This window comes from Palaemon carinicauda, chromosome 7, assembly GCF_036898095.1.
Source record: "Palaemon carinicauda isolate YSFRI2023 chromosome 7, ASM3689809v2, whole genome shotgun sequence".
Taxonomy (NCBI): Eukaryota; Metazoa; Arthropoda; class Malacostraca; order Decapoda; family Palaemonidae; genus Palaemon; species Palaemon carinicauda.
In genome coordinates this window covers 77,327,864-77,335,954 of record NC_090731.1, presented here as the reverse complement: position 1 = coordinate 77,335,954, position 8,091 = coordinate 77,327,864, and positions in this window count along the sequence as shown.

Sequence of the window (8,091 nt, the reverse complement as noted above, 5' to 3'; positions counted from 1 at the left end):
GCCGTCAGGTACTAACCCAACTGGGCCGGTGCCGCCAGATACTAACCCGCCTGGAACAGGTATGTATCGCCGGCTGGATCGTGCCGCCAGGTGCTAGCCTAGCCGGCAACATGCCGGCTGAACTACAGTATATGATTATACAGTAGCCAGTATATTTGCAGTATAGATTATACTGCAGACAGAAAACTATAGTATATATTATACAGTAGTTATTTTCCAATATACCCTGTGTATCCTTGCACAGTCTATTGTTGAGACCAATCCTATATCGAAAGAAAAGATTTCTTTCTATACACTGATAGTTAATCAGTTAACAATTTACCCCACAATATTAAAGACCTTAAGAAGGGTCAATGTTAAGATACACTTATCTACCCTTAGGGGTTAGAACCCTTCTCTTGGTTTTCCTGAATAGGAAGACTCTATGGCTTTAATTTTGGGGGAGGTCACAGCAATTGGCTGGACAGGAAACACAAGTATGTGTCTTTCCTAGTTCCTTTCTAGCTTGACTATCCTAAGCTATAATGGTTAAATTATTAATATTAATATTTTACATAAATCGTTTATCATGTGAGATAAAAAACCGCATATTCATTTAAATTTCGGCTCTTTACAGGAGGACCTAGTGAAGTGCGATGTCATGTTTTGCAATGACAGGAGTAAGGACTTCTGTGGCCGCAAACAGTGCAGGTCTCATGCCCCCTGCACCATCACTAAAATACCCTATGATACTGGGACTCCCAAGACTGCAGCATATGCCGGACCTTGGTGACTGATGGTTTCGACGACCCTTAGTCAGCGGAGTCGAGGGATGCAGCATGAGCAAAGCTGTGTAGATGGGTACGAGGGTTCCAAAAGAACTCTACAAGACCGTATCTTCCTAATGAAAGGATAAGCATCATGCTGTTCCCTAAGGTGTGTATTGAAGCTGTCATACCCCAGGCACGACCTGAAATACCCTGCGTCCAGATTGCCGTCGAGACGGAAGTCAGTGATGCACTACAAGGCATGGACATCCACCAGGAGTAAAAGATGTCTGAGGTGTCCACGGACACCGAAAAGGATCTTCTTAAGGATGATCAAGAGGAGGAGTCTACACTACCTCCCAAGGAAGATGATGAAGTAGAGTCAGAGTCCCCTCCATCAGACGACATGAGACAGGCACTGGCCAATCTTACGGCTCTAATGGAGAGCATTCGCAAGCAAGGTGAAGCTAGGGAAGCTAAACTTGAGAGAGAGCTCCGCGAAGCTCGACTCTCCGCCTCCCATGGGTCACACAAGAGAATCAAAGTACAAGACCTCCCACCCTGCTCCGAAACTAATCCCTGGAGATATGTGGAGTTTAAGCCGATCACCAACAGTAAACTCTACATTTCGTAGAAGATGGGAGCCGTCCTTCTTGATGACATTCAGTTCTGGCCAACCTTCAATGCTTACCCAGACTGCTTCATTTGACTGAAGCAGGAGCCAGTGTCGAAGGAAGAGACGGAACCCAAGGAGGTCATGGTATTTGACCATGAAAAGGCACAGGCTCTCTTGTTGAGCAGCCTAAAGAAGGTGAGCTACACAAACTCTATGGTGTCTGCCCTGAGCAAGAAACATCCTACCTTTCTTGCTCCAGCTTCAATAGCCTTCCCCATTGCATCGAAGGCTTTTAAAGCCGTTGTCAAGGCAATAGAGGCAGGTAAACTTTGTCCTACACTAGAGGAGTTTACACCCCTGTGGTTAGCCCTGCTTATGAAGGATAAGGATTGGAAAAAAGTCCTTGTTACCTTCTCAGTTGGGAAGTTGGAGGCAGATATCGCTGGATGACAGTTCAACGAGAATCTCCCAATGCTGTCAGACTTTCTCTTGCGTAGGGAGCAAGAGACAAGATGCACATGGCTACCTTGTTAAAGGACCTGTACGGCTTTATTAAAGCCAGAAGAGCATGCAGAGAGTTCATTTTTGTTTCAGCAATGGTAAAACAAGAACCCAGGAAGCTGATAGCTTCCAATATCTGGGGCAAAGACCTCTTCCCAAATGAAGTGGTCAAGGAGGTAGTTGACAGATCTGCCACGGAGAGTAGGAACCTTCTCTAGAAGTAGGGCATGTCATCTAAATGGAAGTCTTCCCCGGATGTGGGTCCCCAAGAAACCTAGACTACCTTCTCGGCCTGCCCAGCAACAACATCCCACAGTCACCATGACCGCGGTGCCCCAAGTGGTTGCTCAACCGCAAACCACTTTCCAGATGGTGCCTCAACAGCTGGTTGCCCAGTCACCAGCATTCAACCATGGGTTCGAGAGGCCGACCACTACCTTTCGTCCCAAAGGTAGAGGCTCCAGACAGGACTCCTCAAAACACGCCTCACGAGGTAGGGGAGGACGTGGTCAGGGAGGTAAATCCTCTGGACAAAAGAAGCAATGAGATGCTTCAGGTAGGAGGGAGGCTCCAACAATTTCAGGATCGTTAGACCTTCCATCCTTGGGCCCACAGCCTAATAAAGAACGGACTTGGATGGAGCTAGAGCGAGGCTCCACCATTTTATCCTCAATTCTTCCAACACTCCCTCCCCTTTCTGGAAGAATATACCCTAGAACTATTGAGCAAACGGGTAATAAGGAGGCAAAGTCCATCAAATTCCAAGCAAGGTTGTTTTTTGTTCCCAAGAAGGACTCAGAGAAAACAGAATTTTTTGGGAATTGTCGCCACTCAACAAATTCATCGAGAACAGCAAGTTCAGGATGTTAACCCATCCGCACATAAGGACCCTGTTACCCAAAGGGGCGTACACAGTCTCAATAGACCTGGCAGATACTTATTAGCATATTCCAGTCAAACCCCCCCCCCCCTCTCCTCCTACCTAGGATTCAGGCTACAGAAGAAAAAGTACGTCTTCAGAGCCATGCCCTTCGGACTAAACATAGCCCCAAGGATCTTCGAGAAACTTGCAGACGCAGTTGTTCAACAACTACACCTAGAAGGCGTTCAGGTAGCAGTGTACCTGGACGACTGGCTGGTGTGGGCAGCATCCAGGACGGCTTGTCTGCAAGCATCCAAGAAAGTGATCCAGTTCCTGGAACATCTGGGATTCAAGATCAACATCAAGAAGTCTCGACTTTCTCCAGCTCAGGAGTTTCAATGGCTGGGGATCCACTGGAACTTGAAGTCACACTATCTTTCCATTTCCCCAGGGAAGAGGAGAGAGATTGCAGGGTCTGTCAAGAGACTACTGAAATCCGACAGGATCTCAAGACACCAACAGGAAAGAGAACTGGGTTCTCTCGAGTTTGCAGCAGTAACAGACCCAGTGCTAAAAGCACAATTAAAAGATGCATCAGGAGTCTGGAGAAGATACGCATCAAACGCTTGAAGAGATCAAAGAAGACTGATACCGACCTTACTACGATCACTTCTCAAGCCATGGTTGAAGGCAACGAACCTAAAGAGGACTGTGCCCTTACAACCACCTCCACCATCGATAACCATCCACACGGATGCCTCGACGGAAGGATGGGGAGGTCACTCCCATCAAAGGAAAGTCCAAGGGACTTGGTCTTCTCTGTTCAAGACCTTTCACATCAACATTTTGGAGGCCATGGCAGTCCTTTTGACATTGAAAAGACTTTCTCCTCGCAGATCAGCCCATCTTTAGGGTGACGAAAGTCGGGCAGATCCAGCACTTCAGGAAGTTGTACGACACAAGTTAATTAGAAAAATGGCTATTTGAAGCTTCCCTTTTTTTATATACATACCTCGAACCAGTAAATAAAGTAACCCATTGTTATAGAACGTCGCCGGCGAGTAATTTGGCTTCGGTACGGATGGCTGGTTTTCTAGCCTTCGGGTGTTGCATTGCATGCGCCATGTGGTGGCTTCTGTGCGGGGGCACGGTCTAGCTCAACCGTGGTAAAGGGTATATTTTGTCGATTTTATGGGTGCTTTTACTAAGCCCCTTCGCTAAAAAGGGCTCTAAGGGCGTCATGAAAATGGACGATTTAGAAATAGGAAAACAACACTTTCGTTAGAAAATATTTTTGTGGTGTTGCTGGTTTCCTTTTTGGCTTCTTAAATAAACCACCATCTAAATTTACTGCTAATATTTATAAAGTCTACTTTAGAGTTTTCTCCTTTGCTGTAAGTTCAATTTATTTTATGTTCTAGTAAATCTGACATCCAATAGGAGCGTATTAGTGAATTAACGGTATGGAGATTTAATGATCTCTCTCTCTCTCTCTCTCTCTCTCTCTCTCTCTCTCTCTCTCTCTCTCTCTCTCTCTCTCCAGGAGATATTATGATAGGAAACATCGTACGTGGAATTTCTCGGAAAAATTATCAACATATACCAACGCTTATATCTACGCATGTACTAATGAATAATTAGTCAGTTTCTAGAATGTATACAAGGTTTTACTGATGTCCATTCATAGTTCTTCTATGGAAATTCCACATAAGACTTTATAGGAGAAAACTAATAATAGCTTTGTTCCGATGTGATACTATATAACATCACAATGCAATGATCATAGACACAGTGAGCGGATACCTTTGGTTGTTGTGGACTATTGGTAACGTCTGTGTCTGGTGATTTCCGGACTGGGGTTCGAGTCCTGCTAAAACTATAGTTCCTTTAGAGTCTGTAACCTCACCATCCTTGTGAGCTAAGGAGGGGGGGTTTTCGGTAGCCTATAGGTGTACCTGGTGAGTCATCCTCTTGTCGTCAAACATTGAGTCATGCAACAAGAAGTTTTCACCCCTAGTTGTTTTTACTTAGTTTTCCGGTAAAAAAAAAGATCAAAGGCACTTGATGGCAACGGTAAATAGTTTCTCTTTTTCTGCTTATAGCATCGAACATCTCTTCGAAGGATATGGATTGAATATAATTTTGTAGCAACCTCGTCTGATGTGGATGCAAAACCATCAGCGATTATTTGTTGAGTGGTCTCTTCTGTATGCTGTGCACGTTCTTTAATTTCTTTTGTTGCTTCACATTTTACTGTATCTGGTGCATGTGTGTGACTATGTAACTCTTCAATGACCTCATCTTGCCTCGCTTTGACTTTTGCTTTACATGAAGCTTTAGATCTCCTTCTTTCACATTCGTAAGATACCACACCGTTTGCCAATTCTTTTTGCTTAATATAAACATATCCTTCACGAATAAACTTCAGCTTTCTTTTATTGCTCGTGATTTGTAAATTAATTTTGGAAGAATATTTAGTTAAATTAGAAAAAAATAAAAAAAATAAAAAATGCCTATGTCTTTACTGTCATTTTTTAAAAATAATTTGTTGAACTATGTAAGTTAAAAAATTGCCTTGTTAGAAAAATTAATAAACAACTTTACTGTATTTTATATATATATATATATATATATATATATATATATATATATATATATACATATATATATATATATATATATATATATATATATATAAATATATATATATATATATATATATATATATATATATATATATATATATATATATATATATATATACATATATATATATATATATATATATATATATATATATATATATATATATGTATATAAATATATATATATATATATATATATATATATATTTATATATATATATATATATATATAATATATATATATATATATATATATATATATATATATATATATATATATATATATATATATATATATGTATATTATTACTAGCCAAGCTAAAACCCTGGTTAGAAAAGCAAGATGCTATAAGACCAAGGGCTCCAATAGAGAAAAATAGCCCAGTGAGGGAAGGAAATAAGGAAATAAATAAATGATGAGAACACGTTAACAACAAATCATTTTAAAACAGTAACAACGTCAAAGCAGATATGTCCCATATAAATCATTGACAACGTCAAAAACAGATATGCTATATATTAACTATAAAAAGACTCATATCAGCCTGGTCAACATGAAAATATTTGCTTTGACTTTGAACTTTTGAAGTTCTACTGATTCATATACCCGATTTGGAAGATCATTCCACAACTTGGTAACAGCTGCAATAAAACTTCTAGAATAATGTGTAGTATTGAGCCTCATGATGGAGAAGTCCTGACTATTAGAATTAACTGCCTGCCTAGTATTACGAACAGGATAGAATTGTCCAGGGAGATCTGAATGTGAAGGATGGTCAGGGTTATGAAAAATCTTATGCAACATGCATAATGAACTAATTGAACGACGGTGCCATAGATTAATATCTAGATCGGGAATAAGAGATTTAATAGACCGTAAGTTTTTGTCCAACAAATTAAGATGAGAATCAGCAGCTGTACACCAGGCAGGAGAACAATACTCAAAACAAGGTAGAATGAAAGAATTAAAACACTTTTTCAGAATAGATTGATCACCGAAAATCTTAAAAGACTTCCTCAATAAGCCATTTTTTTGTGCAATTGAAGAGGACACAGACCTAATGTGTTTCTCAAAAGTAAATTTTCTGTCGAGAATCACACCTAAAATTTTGAAAGATTCATACAAATTTAAAGAAACATTATCAATACTGAGGTCTGGATGTTGAGGAGCCAGCGTCCTTGACCTACTTACAATCATACTTTGAGTTTTGTTAGGATTCAAGTTCATACCCCAAAATTGGCACCATGCACTAATTTTAGCTAAATATCTATTAAGGGATCCACCAACCCTAGATCTACATTCAGGGGATGGAATTGGTGCAAAGAGAGTAGCATCATCTGCATATGCAACAAGCTTGTTTTCTAGGCCAAACCACATGTCATGTGTATATAGTATGAAAAGTAATGGGCCAAGAACAAAACCCTGTGGAGCACTGGATATCACATACCTATATTCACAATGGTGCCCATCAACAACAACTCTTTGAGATCTATTACTTAAAAAATCAATAATAATACTAAGAAACGACCCACCCACTCCCAACTGCTTGAGTTTGAAAATAAGGGCCTCATGATTAACACGGTTAAAGGCAGCACTAACATCCAGGCCAATCATACGAATTTCCTGACCACAATCAAGAGATTTCTGTACAGCATTGGAGATTGTAAGAAGGGCATCACATGCTCCAAGGCCTTTACGAAAACCAAATTGCAAACTAGGGAATAGATGATTACCTTAAGCAAACCTATTAAGACGTTTTACCAGAAGACGCTCAAAAACTTTAGATAATATGGGAGTTATGGAAATTGGGCAGTAATGAGTGGGACTTCAGCTACCGCAAACACATTTACATAGAGGAGTAACATTACCAATCCTCCAACAAGTGCTAAAATCTCCTCTTCTTGATAACTTGCGCAAAATAACAGAAAACATTACAGGTAAGAAATCTGTTGTCTTTAAAAAAAAAAAAAAGGAAAAATACCATTTGGGTCTACACCTCCATAAGCATCAAGGTCTATCAACAGAGCTATAATTTCACGAGATCGAAAAGCTAATCTAGATAGTTGAGCCTCAGGAAAACATGAATGAGGAAGTTCAAGTTTGTTAGTACTCTGTTTACTGTCAAAAACATCAGCCAACAGGGTTGCCTTTTCCTTTGGACAGTATATATATATATATATATATATATATATATATATATATATATATATATATATATATATATATATATACATATATATATATATATATATATATATATATATATATATATATATATATATATATATATATATATTTATACCAAGGCACTTCTCCCAATTCTGGAGAGTAGCCGACATCAACAATGAAACAAAACAAAAAAGGGGACCTCTACTCACTACGTTCCTCCAGCCTAACAAGGGACTCAACCAAGTTCAGCTGGTACTGCTAGGGTGCCACAGCCAACCCTCCCATATCATCCACCACAGATGAAGCTTCACAATGCTGAATCCCCTACTGCTGCTACCTCCGCGGTCATCTAAGGATCGGAGGCAGCAGCAGGGCCTACCGGAACTGTGTCACAATCGCTCGCCATTCATTCCTATTTTTAGTACGCTTTAGAAATAGGAATATATATATATATATATATATATATATATATATATATATATATATATATATATATATATATATATATATATATATATATATATATATATATATATATATATATATATATA